This window comes from Canis lupus, chromosome 13 (assembly GCF_003254725.2).
Source record: "Canis lupus dingo isolate Sandy chromosome 13, ASM325472v2, whole genome shotgun sequence".
Classification (NCBI taxonomy): domain Eukaryota; kingdom Metazoa; phylum Chordata; class Mammalia; order Carnivora; family Canidae; genus Canis; species Canis lupus.
The window spans coordinates 61,682,176-61,698,324 of record NC_064255.1 but is presented as its reverse complement, the minus strand read 5'-3'; positions in this window follow the sequence as shown (position 1 = coordinate 61,698,324).

Genomic DNA, 16,149 nt, shown 5'->3' with positions numbered 1-16,149 from the left:
GAAAATGAAGTTAATGAGAGTTGTTCTCTAGGTTTGGCAGAAATTTCTATCTCCAACCTCTCTATTCTCTATAGAACACAGCTTGTCATTTCACTTCATTCCCATACCACTAATTAAGTGCCTCTGATAGGAGCACCTGGGTGGCTCAGTCAGCTAAGCGTCTGTCTTCTGCTCAGGTCATGATCCCAGGGTCCTAGAGTCAAACCCCACATCGGGCTCCCTGCTTAGCAGCGAGTCTACCTCTCCTTCTGCCCCTCCCCCCTGCTTGTGCTCTCACACACTCTCTCTCTCAAATGAATAAATAAAAAAAAAAAATCTTTAAAAAAACCTAAATAAATACATCTGTTGGTAGAGAAGAACAGTGGCATACAGCAAAGAGGAAACAGTGAGGAGTTGGGAGATACATGACGGGGCCCTAACCCTGCTTCCAGGGGCCCTAACACTGCTTCCAGCTACATTGTTCTGAGTGTGGCATCATTTTTCAGAGGCTTCGTTTACACCTAGACAGAATGAACATCTTTGAATCAGTGAACACAATGTCAGTAAGTCCTCTATGTTGAATAACATCGAGGAGGAATTTGGGGGAAGAGATTGTGCACTTGGCCCCCAAGCTGAGCAAGACGGCACAGAGAAGGCACTTGAAATCCTCTGTATGTGTTCTTTGCCTACCTGATGAGCTCACCTCTCCAGGTCAGAGTGACCCAGGTTACAGGTGAAGAAACAAGAGCTGAAAGAGGCTGAGTGTAGTTTACACGGACAGAGAAGCAGGTAGTTCCTCAAATTGTTGACAATCCTGTTCAGAGGCCTAGAGATTCATGGCCTATCATCACCTGAGAACCCTGCTGTATTCTTTGCTTCTCCCCTCACTAACCATCTTGAGTCAGATGTACAATCCTGGCTTGCTCAATTATTTCCAGGAATGTAATGGTACAAACATGAACATTAGTAGCTGTACCTGCAACAAGGGTTTTAAAATATATATGAGTGTGAACTGAATACTTCAAAAGATGCCCTAAGTTCCTCTGAAACATCACAGGATCCTTGTTTAAAAGCCCTTAGCAATTACTTTTCACAGAATGGAACTGGGGGGAAAATGGAAGTGGATTCGTAACAGCGGGTAAGGCCTAGAAAATATTGTGAGGCTCAGATAGAATGTATACCTGCTAGTGATCTTGACAAACAATTTTTCAAGTTGCCTATGCCTAAATATGATGTATCCCCCTGCAGAAAGTGCATGGTTGTATACTATCTCTATATGTTTTCTAGGCCCAAATCGGTATGTTGCAATTTTAGGAGTACACAGTTCTGGAATTTTTGCCTTGTGAAAAGTGCTGAACACACGGAGGAAAGAACTCTTGAATCGTGAGTGAGCTTTTACAAGTAATTATTCTCAAATATGGTTAAAATAGTTTAGTATCCTTTTCTCCAAGGTGGTGTGCTAAGAGAATGCAGAAATAAAGGAATAGCCACTAATCTGCATGTTAAGAATGCCAGAAAACAGTTACTTATGAGGGAGAAGTAAAATTTGCTCTGGTGAGTTAGGGTATTTCTCTATAAACATTATTCTGTCAAGAGAATTTAAACTGGTAGTTTGTCCGCAAAAATTACTAGATATCCCTAGAGTTTGTTGTCAGATATGTCATATTTTATATCAATAATGATCTTCAGGGACACCTGGGTGGCTCAGTGGTTGAGCATCTGCCTTTGGCTCAGGTTGTGATCCTGGGGTCCTGGAGTCGAGTCCCACATTGGGCTCCCCTTGGGGAGCCTGTTTCTCCCTCTGCTTATGTCTCTGCCTCTCTCTGTGTCTTTCATGAATAAATAAAAATAAAATATTTTAAAAAATGATCTTTGGGCAGCCCGGGTGGCTCAGCGGTTTAGCACCACCTTTGGTCCAGGACCTGATCCTGGAGACCTGGAATCGAGTCCCACGTCGGGCTCCCTGCATGGAGCCTGTTTCTCCCTCTGCCCGTGTCTCTGTCTCTCTCTGTGACTCTTATGAATAAATAAATAAAATTTAAAAAAAAGAATCTTCGAAGAGAGAAAGATATTGTATTATCTATACTGTATAGTTAAGCATATCTTATAAAAAGACATAAAAATCCTCCAGACATTTAATATTTCTTCTTTTCTGTTAAATGTTAGTCACTATTATGTTCTGACCTCCAGTGCTATTAATAACTATATTTATATCTACATTTCCTCTGAAGTTATGTAAAGTTTCAAAAGAATTTTTTGGCTAAACAAAATAGGTTTCCTAGACTTTGAGAGTTCTTTTGCTCTCTCTCTCTCTCTCTCTCTATCATAAATAAATCAGTAAATCTTTAAAAAAAAAGGGGGGGGGCTTTGAGCACCATCTTTCCCAGCTTCGCTCACAAATCAGAAAGTTTCTGTTTCTGTCTAGAGAGTGCTAATTATTTGAAAAGTTTTTCCTTGTTTCTAGAGTGAAATCCTGTTAATTTCTATGCTTGATTCTTGTTTTGGTCCTCTGGTAGAGACAAAGAAATGTTTTATAGCCCACCTTGGTTGTACCTTTCCTGGATTAACTAATCTTAAGGTCTTCAAAAGTTCTTCATATAAAATGGCTTCAAGTTCCTCCTTCCTTTTTTTAAAAATATTTTATTTATTTATTCATAGAGACAGAGAGAGAGGCAAAGACAGGCAGAGGGAGGAGCAGACTCCATGCAGGGAGCCCGACGTGGGACTCGATTCCGGGACTGGAATTCCAGAATCCCTGGCCGAAGGCAGGCACTAAACCGCTGAGCCACCCAGGCTGCCCTCTTCCTTCCTTTTTGATGTTTCTAAAATGTATCCATGTTTCCTTAATTTACAGCCCTTGTGGAAAGTCTATGTATTATTGTCCTTGGTTTAGACACTGCAGCCTCAAGTTATTTTTCCATGTAAGTAGTACCTATTATTTTATGGCCAAAGAGAACCTAGTATCAACCATCCTGTATTCATATAATTTCTGTTTTCAGCATAAACCTCTTTCCCATTCTGTCAAGTTTCTCGGTGATTCTTTGTTCGGTTAAGTAACAAGGCACTCTACTTCTATATTCCATGAATTATATATTCCACTTTCTTGGTTTTGTCATGCACATATTTGAGAAAACTGTCTTCTATATGGATTTCTGTAAATGGTTTTTAAACTTGACTGATCATTAGGTCAATACGTCAATAGGTCTAATAGGTCTAAGACCTATTAGATCAATAGGGCTTAACTAGACCTATTTTAATGTATAGAGATTTCAAGCATTTAGTACTGAAGATTCTGATTAATAGACCTGGGATGGGGTGGAGAACACACGTATTTGAACAAAAATTTTTCTAGATAAATAAGATAATTAGTTCTACTTGTCATTACAGCTATAGATCAATAGTAAAAATGTTGAAGACCGATAGAAAAACAAAATTTAGTTCAATAAAATTCAGTGAAAGAGGAAATGCAGTAAAGAGAAACATTGTAACCTGTCCTAGGCCTAGTGTGACAGGATTCCTCATTTGGTCTATGGCCCTCTGTGCCACATCTCCTGGACTTTATAATAATCTCTGCCTTCATGGATGGTTGGTTGGTTTGTTTGACTAGATAATCTACCAATAGTATCACAGAGTTTAATTTTGTTCACATGATATTATGATGTATCTACACAGTTTTGGTGAGACGAGTAAAATTGCTATATTTGTAAGCATTATGGGATGACTTCAACTAATTGATTTAGATTGACACACAGGTTCATTCTAATGCATGCTTTTAGAATCATAGATTTAGAGGGATAATAAGGAGGTGGATAAGTAATAAGCCTGTAATCTGTTTTCTTCCATACCTAGAGAAACACCCCAGGGAAGAAGAAGGTAACCTGATCAAATCTCCCTGTAAACATGCTAATGGCAGATAAATAAACAGCCTAAAGTTAGTGCCAGCAGGAGAATACTTCTATGGGATTCTTCTAGCAAGATGTACCTGGGTTTTTTTTGTTGTTGTTGTTGTTGTTGCTGTTGTTTGGTTTTTGTTTGCTTGTTTGTTTTAGGATTGCTTATTATAAACTAAACTTTAGGACTTACAGATTTACAGGGCGTGGTTCCCTGGAAAAAGTTACCTAAGTTATGTAAATGAGTATAAATGGGGATGTTGTGTGACCCATCTCCTCTGCGTAAGTGCTAGGACTACAAACATTGCTTAGAGATTTTATTTATTTTTTTAAAGATTTTATTTATTTATTCATGAGCGACACAGAGAGAGTGAGAGAGAGGCAGAGACACAGGCAGAGGGAGAAGCAGGCTCCATGCAGGGAGCCCGACGTGGGACTCGATCCCTGATCTCTAGGATCATACCCTGGGCTGCAGGCGGCGCTAAACCACTGCACCACCAGGGCTGCCTGCTTAGAGATTTTATATGCTGATCTAGAGTTGGAGCAACAAGATCGGACCTGGGGAGCTACAATAGAAATCCTAGATTTCTCTGGGCTCTACTCCTATTTCCTAATTTTCATACCCTTGAAATAATTAGTAATTCTTACTCTCGAGTGACATTTCTGATTTGTGGGTAGCTGACTGGGCAATCTAATTCTTTCAGTTATTGGAGTGTCACTATGACAAGACTGTTTTTTAGACCCCTGAATCACAATGGTTAATATAATTTTTGGTAAGAAAAAAGGATAGAATATGTTATGAACTGAACGTTTGTGTCCTCCTCAGAATTCTTATTTTGAGGCCCTAACTCTCAATGTGATAGTATTAGGAGATGGGCTTTTGGGCGATACTTAGATTTAGATGAGCTTGTGAGGGTAACGCTCCTGTGATGGGGTCAATGACCTTATAAGCAAAGGAAGAGACTGGAGTGCTCTCTCCATCCTGTGAGGCCACAGTGTGAAAGTCTGCAAGCCAGAAAGAAGGTCCTCCCCAAGAACTGATCTTGGACTTTCCAGCTCCCGGAGCTGTGACACGCGTCTGTTGTTTAGGCCACCCAGTCTGTGGTATTTTAGACTGAGATGTGAAAACACAAGGAGGACTTGGATATCAGGATGGTGCCTACTCATCTTTGGACTGAAGTAGAAAAAGTCTTGGACAGATTATGGGGGGAGGGAGGAATCTCAACCATGGGATTTGGTGGAAATAGAACTGAATGAAATACCTAAGTGGGAAGAAAAAGAATAGATAGAAAAAGCAGGCAGAGAGGAAATGAGTGAACATTTTGTTAATAGCCCTCTAAAAGAAGTGGCAGTTGAAAAACAAACAAACAAACAAACAAAAAACCTCAGTAATACTGTTTTTCCTCTGTTATTGTAAAGCCTTCTACTGCCCTTTTGGCTACCTGGAAAGATGTTATTTTCATTCATAAAGTCATTAAATGATTGATAAAAATCTAAACAGCCAGGAGGAGGCCACAGCTACATGAGTACAGAATCCCAAGGGCATTCTGTTAGGAAGCAGGCCTTTTTACAGAGACTATTAGCAGAAGGTTGGCAAACCGTTATTGGTACATTAGTATGATAGATACTGCAGCTTGCAACGCGTTATGTTTCATGACTGATGTCCGAGTAGCTGAGAACTTCCTGGAGTGGATTTCTCCAGATGGTCTGACAGCTGACCTCCTACATTTGACAAAGGTGGGACATTGACTGACTGACTCTGGAAAAGGTCACTGGCACACCTCCCCATTCCACAAATGAATACTTACTTGTAACAGTAGGAGTAAGTCTGTATGCACTGGGGAAACCGAATTAAAAATACATTCTCTTGGGGTGACTGGGTGGCTCAGTCAATTAAGTGTCTGCCTTCGGCTCAGGTCACGATCTCGGGGTCTGTGATACGGAGCTTCACACTGGGCTCCCTGCTCAGCGAGGAGCCTCCTCCTCCTTCTGCCTCTCCCCCCTGCTCATTCTCTCAGCTTTCTCTCTATCAAGTAAATAAATAAAATCTTAAAAAAAAAAACCCTCTCATCAAACCAGAAAACCTCTCCAAATCATAGAAGAGAAAGAAGATAATTTTATTACTGGATAAGCATTAAATCAGAATGTGATGTGCATCACAGGCGATTCACTACAGAGATTGTAAAGACAGAGAGAAATCTTACCCTCTTATATAACCAAGAAGGTAGAACCCACTACATACGTGTTCGTAGGGGAACAATAACTAATCCTCAAGTAAGAGAAACTGATGGCACCATATGTCACACAGAGTTTGTCTTAACCTTCCTTGGTTGTTATGGTAGCCATTCCTGTTAGCTAATTGGCTTTATTCAAAGAAAAAAATTAACTAATCTTTATGATGATCTTTCAGATTTGGGCTCTTGCTGTCCTATAGATAAGTTAGTCAGGTGTTTGTTTGTTTTAAATTGGAATCACTAAAGCTAAGGGAGAGGCTATAGTTAATTTCATTTTTGAAAAGCCTCTTGAGATTTTAGATACAAAATCAGAGAATCTGGAGAATCATGCACCTAATTGCTCAGTCAGAGGATTTGTTTGTTCTGCAAAAGCTGGAATCCACTGTCTACTGTTCTGTACTCAGCCCCAAATTTTCTGGGTTTTGCTTTGTTTTGGTAACAAGGTATTTTATCTCAAGAGTGGACTGACTCCTAGATTATAACACTCTGTGGCCCATGGCTGACAACATATATCATAAATATTTTACCCCAGGGGACCAATATTACACATTGTCTAGTGAAATCTTGTGGCCACGTGAAGCACAGGATTGTAACAAAGCCAAAGGATCAATTTAGCATCGTTCTCTTCTTTCTGAGGCTACCAGCAAGTCATTTACATGTTGAATAGTTATAAATCCCTCCAGTGGGACAGATTTCTCTCTCTCTCTCCTTTTTTTTTTTTTTTATGACTAAAGAATAGAGCGAGAGAGTCCTAAAACCCATGAGGAATCCTCGGACATAAAAATCATACTCCTTCATAAGCAAAAGCAAACGAGAACTCAAACTCAACTGCTAGAAGAACAGAAAGAGACAGAGAAACAAACAGAAAAGGCAGAACAAAATCAATCACAGAGAAAAACTTTGCAGACAGTGTCCTGAAGTGCGAAGTCAGAGGAGATGCAGTCGGGAACCACCACGATTAATGCCCAAAATCGCGTACAGGTTTATCCTAGAACTGCCTTCAGGAGGCTTAAGGAGAAGTATTGGTAAGAACCATAGCACAGCTGGTTCTGTGGTTAAAAAGCACCCAAAAGGCTGACCGCTGAGGGAGGGAGTTGTGTCAGGACACGTTATCCGTGGACACCAGAGCGCACAGCCAATGGAAGAGGTGCTGGGCTCCTGAGTGAAAAGCACCCGACTCGGGGAAGGAATGAAGTCAAGAATTTCTGAGGGAGCACCCAGAGTAAGAGAGAATACCAATATCTTTATTTAACTATTGATAGGTAATTTACTTATTTATTGGCATAATTAAATAGTATTACATTTAATTAACATTACTACTATACATTAACAAATAGGTTTACATAAAATTTATTACATAAAGGCAGTAACAAGTCTGACTACGACTAATGGCTGATGCTGGGGAAATTGTTAGAACTGTATTCTCTAGAAAGAATTGAAAAGCTTCTGCGCGGCCCCGGGAGCAGCTCGGAGGGGCTTGGGCAGAGGAAGAGGCTCCGTGCGGAGGGGGCTGCGGGGCTGCAGCAGCTCGGGGGGCTCGGGGGCGGCTCCGCGGAGGGGGTTGCGGGGCGGGAGCGCGAATCCAACAGCGCAGGCCCCGGAGCACAGGGCGCCGGGACACAGCCCAGGATCCGGCCTCCCCCGGGACAGGCAGAGGCCGGGAGGGCCCAGGACAGCGAGGACGCTCCTGCCCCAGCTGAGCAGATCAGCGGCCCCGCCCCGGAGCCTCCAGGCGCTGCAGACGGAGAGCTCCGTGGTTACTGCAGGAGCTGACTCCAGGGCTGCAGAGCTGGCGCCGCCACTGCGGTTGTTCCTCCTGCGGCCTCACGGGGTGAACAACCCCCACTGAGCCCTGCACCAGGCAGAGAGGCAGAGCAGCTCCCCCAAGTGCTCACACCTGAGAATCAGCACAACAGGCCCCTCCCCCAGAAGACCAGCTAGACGGACAACTTCCAGGAGAAGCCAAGGGACTTAAAGTACACAGAATCAGAAGATACTCCCCCGTGATTCTTTTTTTCTTTTTTTTTTTTTGTTTTGCTTTTTGATTTGTTTCCTTCCCCCACCCCCTTTTTTTCTCCTTTCTTTCTTTTTCTTTCTCTTTTTCTTCTTTTTTTTTCGTTTTTTTTTCTTCCTTTTTTTTTCTGTTTCTCTTTTCTTTCCTTCTTTCTCTCCTCTCTTTGACTCCTTTTCCCAATACAACTTGCATTTGGCCACTCTGCACTGAGCAAAATGACCAGAAGGAAAACCTCACCTCAAAAGGAAGAATCAGAAACAGTCCTCTCTCCCACAGAGTTACAAAATCTGGATTACAATTCAATGTCAGAAAGCCAATTCAGAAGCACTATTATACAGCTACTGGTGGCTCTAGAAAAAAAGCATAAAGGACTCAAGAGACTTCATGACTGTAGAATTTAGAGCTAATCAGGCAGAAATTAAAAATCAATTGAATGAGATGCAATCCAAACTAGAAGTCCTAACGACCAGGGTTAACGAGGTGGAAGAACGAGTGAGTGACATAGAAGACAAGTTGATAGCAAAGAGGGAAACTGAGGAAAAAAGAGACAAACAATTAAAAGACCATGAGGATAGATTAAGCGAAATAAACGACAGCCTGAGGAAGAAAAACCTACATTTAATTGGGGTTCCCGAGGGCGCCGAAAGGGACAGAGGGCCAGAATATGTATTTGAACAAATTCTAGCTGAAAACTTTCCTAATCTGGGAAGGGAAACAGGCATTCAGATCCAGGAAATAGAGAGATCCCCCCCTAAAATCAATAAAAACCGTTCAACACCTCGACATCTAATAGTTAAGCTTGCAAATTCCAAAGATAAAGAGAAGATCCTTAAAGCAGCAAGAGACAAGAAATCCCTGACTTTTATGGGGAGGAGCATTAGGGTAACAGCAGACCTCTCCACAGAGACCTGGCAGCCCAGAAAGGGCTGGCAGGATATATTCAGGGCCCTAAATGAGAAGAACATGCAACCAAGAATACTTTATCCAGCAGGGCTCTCATTCAAAATGGAAGGAGAGATAAAAGCTTCCAAGACAGGCAGGAACTGAAAGAATATGTGGCCTCCAAACCAGCTCTGCAAGAAATTTTAAGGGGGACTCTTAAAATTCCCCTTTAAGAAGAAGTTCAGTGGAACAGTCCACAAAAACAAGGACTGAATAGTTATCATGATGACACTAAAATCATATCTCTCAATAGTAACTCTGAATGTGAACGGGCTTAATGACCCCATCAAAAGGCGCAGGGTTTCAGACTGGATAAAAAAGCAGGACCCATCTATTTGCTGTCTACAAGAGACTCATTTTAGACAGAAGGACACCTACAGCCTGAAAATAAAAGGTTGGAGAACCATTTACCATTCGAATGGTCCTCAAAAGAAAGCAGGGGTAGCCATCCTTATATCAGATAAACTAAAATTCACCCCAAAGACTGTAGTGAGAGATGAAGAGGGACACTATATCATACTTAAAGGATCTATTCAACAAGAGGACTTAACAATCCTCAATATATATGCTCCGAATGTGGGAGCTGCCAAATATATAAATCAATTATTAACCAAAGTGAAGAAATACTTAGATAATAATACACTTATACTTGGTGACTTCAATCTAGCTCTTTCTATACTCGATAGGTCTTCTAAGCACAACATCTCCAAAGAAACGAGAGCTTTAAATGATACACTGGACCAGATGGATTTCACAGATATCTACAGAACTTTACATCCAAACTCAACTGAAAAGCTTATTTAAGAATTCAATCACAATTTTTTTTGGGTAGATGTAGTGACCCAGGGCTGCCTAAAGACTCAGCTCTGATGATCAACCCTGGAAGTGAAGAGACTAATAAAAGGAGTTTAATGCTGGGACAGAGCTTATGCCCTCACTCATTGATAGACTATTGGTTATTCTGAACACTCTGGAATCTTATGTCTTTAAAGGTCAATCTAGGACTGTGTAATACTGTGATTGATTAATTGATTGATTGATTGATAGTGTTGAACCCGTCCTGGCACTGGACTCCTAAAACCCTTGGAATTTCCTGTGATCAGAGTGTATCTTAGATCAAGAGATCTTACTATGTTAATGAGGTGACATTTGGAAAGCCCTTAGATAACCAAAGAATGGGCACTGTTGTCCAGCACCCCCATGTGATTAGAGCATTGCTACTTTCAGTACCCCACTCCCACAACCCCTGGGAAGGAGAGGAGCGAGAAGATGAATCAATAGCTAATGGCCAATGATGCCATCAATCATGCCTATGTAATGAAGCCTCCTTTATAAAAATCCAAAAGGAACAGGGTTTGGAGAACTTCCAGACTGGCAAACGCATCCATGCCAGGCAGGTAACTCACCCCAACCCCACAGTGACAGAAGCTCCTGTTCTCAGGGCTCTTCCTTGCTCATTTGTCTCTTCATCTGCCTGTTCATCTGTATCCTTTATTATATCCTTTTGATGTAGATTAGGAATGTTGGTGTATTTGATGGGGTCCACCGTGGACCACCAAGAAAGAATTCTTGAGACGTCTTTGGGGCAAAATAATGATTTTACTAAAGCACAGGGACAGGACCCATGGGCAGAAAGAGCTGCTGCTCAGGGATTGTGAGGAGCAAACAGTTATATACTTTGGGATTGGGAGAAAGTAAAGATTAGGGAAATTCCAAAAGGATTTTCATATGTTTGGGAAGATTCACAGGATACTGGAGGCTTTGCTGTTGTCAAACCAAGGTTGTTTTCCCTCTAGCATGGCATTAACATTAAGACAATTGAGAGTTCTCTGAGAAACGTGATACACTGCCTGCCTCCAGTGTTTGTCAATGCTGCAGGTTATAAGGACATTTAATTTTATCTGCATTTCCTTCTGCCTTTGTGTCCCACATCACTTTAATAGACTGGACATTTAAGCAACTCTTTCCCTGTGTTCTATGAGCCGCCCTAGCAATCCTAAGGACGGGGTTGTTGGAACCTCCAATCTGTAGCTGGTTGATCTTAAGCTCAGGTGATAACTTGGGCTTTTGACTCCTGTCTGAAGGGGAGGGAGCAGGATGGAGGGCAGTCTTGTGGACCTGAGCTTTAATGTGGGATCTGCTGCCATCCCTGGGCAGATAGTGTCAGGGTTGAGTTGGCAGAGAGTAAAGGAGACTCACAGGTAAGAAGCACCCAGGGGAGATCTGGGGTTTCCCTACACAGGAAAGAAGAAAAATTTTCAATTAAAGCCAGGCTAATGAGTGCATTGATGCGAATACTATATGGTAAGCCCAGCTCAGGGCAGGATAGCTCTGTGTAAACAGAGTAAGGGGTCCCCAGACAGAGGCAGACATAGCTTTGTGACACAAGTCATTTTAGGTGCCCAGCTATCTATCCATCCTTGCCTGCCCCCCTCCTCGTCGTCCCTTCCATGATCTTTGCCCTACTTGCCCAGGAATGCTGCTGCTTGTAAAACTTCTTAGGAGGTGTCAGAACTATGAAGAAATGCAAAAACCTCAGTAATTAAGGATTTCAAGGGAACACAGGGGATGCAAAAGCTAAAAGCTTCTACCAGGCCAGGAAATTGCCTAACCATATGAGACAGACCAGATCCCCCATCGCTATTTCAAAGGTGAACAAGACCCTGCATTCCTTACCCAATATAAGGATCCAGGCCCCATAGAGTTTATACTTGCTCTTAGAGCATGCCCCTTCCCCTTGCCCCCGTTACCTCTGTTTCATGATAGCATTAAAGTCTCTACCCTAAGAGGAGCACACGTCTCGTTAGCACAACATACGATGGCTGTACACCATGCTTTCTAAGTTCCTCTGGGTAACCTGCCCACCTTCACATGTCAAGACCAAGAATATTGAATATTCATCCTAAATCCTAAATAAAAATAAATAAATAAAAATAAATAAAAATAAAAATAATTTCTCACTCCTGCATGGGGAGTCACAGCTTTGGCAGTTATCCCCATGATCTCCTTATTTGCTACAAATAAAATTTCCTTTGTGTGACAACTTCCTGGTAACTGTCCTCTCTATCTATATGTGACTCACTGAGAAGCAAACTCACCTTAGTTCAGTTACCATTGGATGGTTGTGCCTTTATGATTTTTAACCAAAGGCCCAAGTACTACAGATTTGCCCTCTTTGTGGTTAAGACCGATAAAGGGACAAAGTTGTTTATAAGGGTAAATAAGCAACATTATGTAATAATATCTGCAAACTGGTATCTGTAGAAAACTATACAATGAGAGGTGTTTGGGTGACTAGTTGGTCATCTGCCTTTAGCTCAGATCATGACCCCAGGGTCCTAGGATTGAGCCCCATGTGGGGCTCCCTGCCCAGTGGGGAGTCTGCTTCTCCCACTGTCCTTCCTTCACTGCTTGTGCACACTTTCTCTCAAATAAATAAATGAAATCTTAAAAAAAAAAAGAAAGAAAGAAAGGAAACTATACAAAGATATCACTGGTATGGTTATGACTACAAACAACACAGAATACAGAAATTACCAAACATTGACCTCTGGTCACTACTCTAGTTACCAGGGATGTGCGATACGTGGAAAATGTTTCTTTAGGGAAGGAATGGATGGTTTTAACTGATGTATGGTACATGAAGTATTGTTCCAACCTCTATACCACAACTCTCTATGTGACAAAAGCTTGGTAAATTCATTTGTATACAGTTTTCTCCTAGGAAGAGACATCATTTAAGAAAGTTGATTTGAAGACCCAATTCATGTAATACTCAAAGAAACTAAGTGGTCAGTATCACGAGCACTCTGTAAAGGTGCACACGTGAGTTGCGTCTCTCCACAAAGTCAGCTTTATTCAATCATCAAGCAATATTAACATAATTGTAAAGCAGTTTCAGAATTGTAACCTCAATGGCATTTTGCCGCGTGTTTAACTCGGTTTCTTACACGTCACACAAGCAAAGCACAAGACAAGTCACACAAGTAAGCTAGAACAAGGGATAGGAAGTTAACGAACCAAAAGTGAGCACGCAGTCAAGGTGAGGTCTTGGACCCGAGTCCTTGGATTGTTGCTTATTAATTTCAAGCAGTGAAAGATCTGCTCCGCTCACATCACTCAGGCAGAACCTTCCACAGCAGGTGCCTTTTTTGATGTGGTCAGACATGAAAGGGTCAGCATCTAGAAAGTCTGATAGTTTGCTCAAAGATCCTCCCTTTCTAAAGGAGTTTTTGTCAGGTCTTGGACCTTTGCAGACCTCCTCTGGTTCTGCTGGTTATTGGTTCTGGGTGTGTTGTCAGCCTATGCTAATTTCAGCCATATCTGGTCTTAGCTCAACACCCTTGGCTGCTTGCATCACTGCTTGACATAAGTGACTCCATCATGCTCTCTACAGCCAAAAACAGAAGTTCAATTTAGTATTAAAAAATTACAGTTAATAAAATGTTTCCAACAATATTTTCAAAAACTACTAATTACTCTGGGTGATGGAGGAAAAAAATAATTGAGCTATCAAGAGAATATCAAAAGATTTGTGAAGGGATATGGTCATGATTAATATCCTTATAGAGGGAATCTAACTATATTAAAGTATGACAAAAGTTGTTGTAAGACAAATAATGAAAATACATTTAAGAAATATGTGGCAAAGAGATATTTACACAGATCACCCACATCATGTGGTGTGGGGCCATGGTATATCTAGATGTTGCACTGGAAGTTCCAGACTTTTCTGCTTCACATGGGCCTCACAAATACTTGTGTCCTTGAGACCATCAGTAGAGCCTGATACTAGGAAAGATCTTCTGATTTGTATGTATCTGGTTTGACAACCTAATCCTTTATGTTATCTTCTCAGAGCATGTTTAGAAATTATCTGGCTAAAAGAAAAGAAAAGAAAAATATTATCTGGCTCAAATTCATTTTGTTATAGATGAAAAAATAGAATAACTTTTGCTTCTTTAGAATTTTTGCTTAACCATTAATGAATGTTGCATCTGAATAATTTTATATTTCTTTTAAACAACCTATATTTGATCTATGTCATTTTGCCATTTTAAGTTCAATGTCATCTCAGGGATGCCAGTGACCTATTTGTCACCAGGAGTAAACACTTCAAATTCAGATTTATTTATCACTATATTCTGTGAATTGGCATATAGACCTTAAAATTCCAAATTATTGCTCCTGAAACTTGGCTCCTTTTTTCCTACTAGGACTATTTGAAAATATTTCCTCCCTAGGCACTTGACGGGATGAGCACTGGGTGTTATTCTGTATGTTGGTAAATTGAACACCAATAAAAATTTAATTTATTTAAAAAAATATTTCCCCCCTATGTTGTACCTACTCTATGTATTAGTCAGGATTCTACAGAGAGGCAGAACCAACAGGGTATGTGTTAGGGTATGTGTATGTGTGTGTATGTGTGTGTGTGTGTATTTATTTTAAGGAATTGGCTCACATGATAATGTGATTATAGAAGTTGGCAAATCTGAAATCTGCAGGGTGGGCTAGTAAGCTGGAGACCCATGCAAGCCATCTGCTATCAAGAATTCTCTGTAGCTTAGGAGGAGTCAGTCTTTTGTTCTGTTCAGAACAGAAGGCTTTCAACTGATTGGGTGAAGCCCACCCATAGTATGGAGAACGATCTTTATTCAAAAAACACTGGTAATTTTATCCAAAAACACTCTCATCACAGAGATGTCCACAATTATGTCTAATCATACATCTGGACATGTGGCCCAGTCAAGTTGACACATAAAATTAAAAATCACAGTTTTCATGGTGTCCCCATCTTCTAGTTTTCTTTGGATATTCTCATCTCTTTGCTACAAATTTCTTTTTGTATCTTTATTGATCATTTTTACAACCCTCCAACAAATACATTTGTTGAGAAAACATTGGGAATCACACACATTCAGTCTTATGGAATAGTACTTCTGGGGACAACTTCAGAGAGAGTATCAGTATGAGGTATGTGTAGATATACTGCTGCCCATAAAATTCTGGAATAGCACATAGGGATCTCATCACAAGACATCAGATATCAGGAGAGAAACTCTTTTTGTCATGATGTGGAACTTAGGCTGGATGATGAGTAAAACAAGAGTTGCTGCTATATTATAGTCATGGGTTAGGATCCAGGCCAAGGGATCCCTGGGTGGCGCATCGGTTTGGCGCCTGCCTTTGGCCCAGGTCGCGATCCTGGAGACCCGGGATCGAATCCCACATCGGGCTCCCGGTGCATGGAGCCTGCTTCTCCCTCTGCCTGAGTCTCTGCCTCTCTCTCTCTCTCTCTCTCTGTGACTATCATAAATAAATAAAAAAAAATTTAAAAAAAAAAATAAAAAAAAAAAGGATCCAGGCCAATTTTGCCACTTCACATTCATTGGTTGGAAGATGACAAGCCTCTCTTCTGGTGTAATGAGCAGTCTATGTTTTAAGTCTTACATTTTTAGCTAAATAGCATGGTGGGCCAGTGGCCTGATCTGCCTCTTTGATATTCTTGAATTAGAGCCTTTAGGTTTTGACTCTAGTTGGTTTCCATAAAGCTCTGTTGGAGGCAAAATCTCCTCTGAAAAAAAAGAGCCTGGAAAGAATCAGTCATGGATAAATGAACTCTTACATAACTTAAAAAAAAAAAAAGTTTCTTTCATCCTTCATGAGATGGTGAGCAATACCTGCCTAGATTTGTTATCATAGTTTATAATCTGAAAATCAAAATCCTTTGAAATTATCTTAATTAGTCATCTATATCTTCATTTCTTTATCTCTTCATTTTTCATAATGTTTTTATATCTCCATCTCCACAAGACTCAGTCATCAATTTGTCAGATGAGTTTGATGTCTTCAGATACTTGCTTCAAAATGCCAGCATATATCCCACTGAGGCTTGTCAGATCATTGTTAGGTGACATGCATGCTTTTTGATAGCATCTCAGTCTTTAATCACAATACATAGCTCTTTTCTCTGGGGGCCAGATTGAAAGATGCCGTCTGTTTGGTTTTGCCTGGGAGATTTGCTTAATTTTATTGAGTAGGGGATTCTATTGTTTATTTAGAATGGGTGTTTTTCACTCCTGGCTGC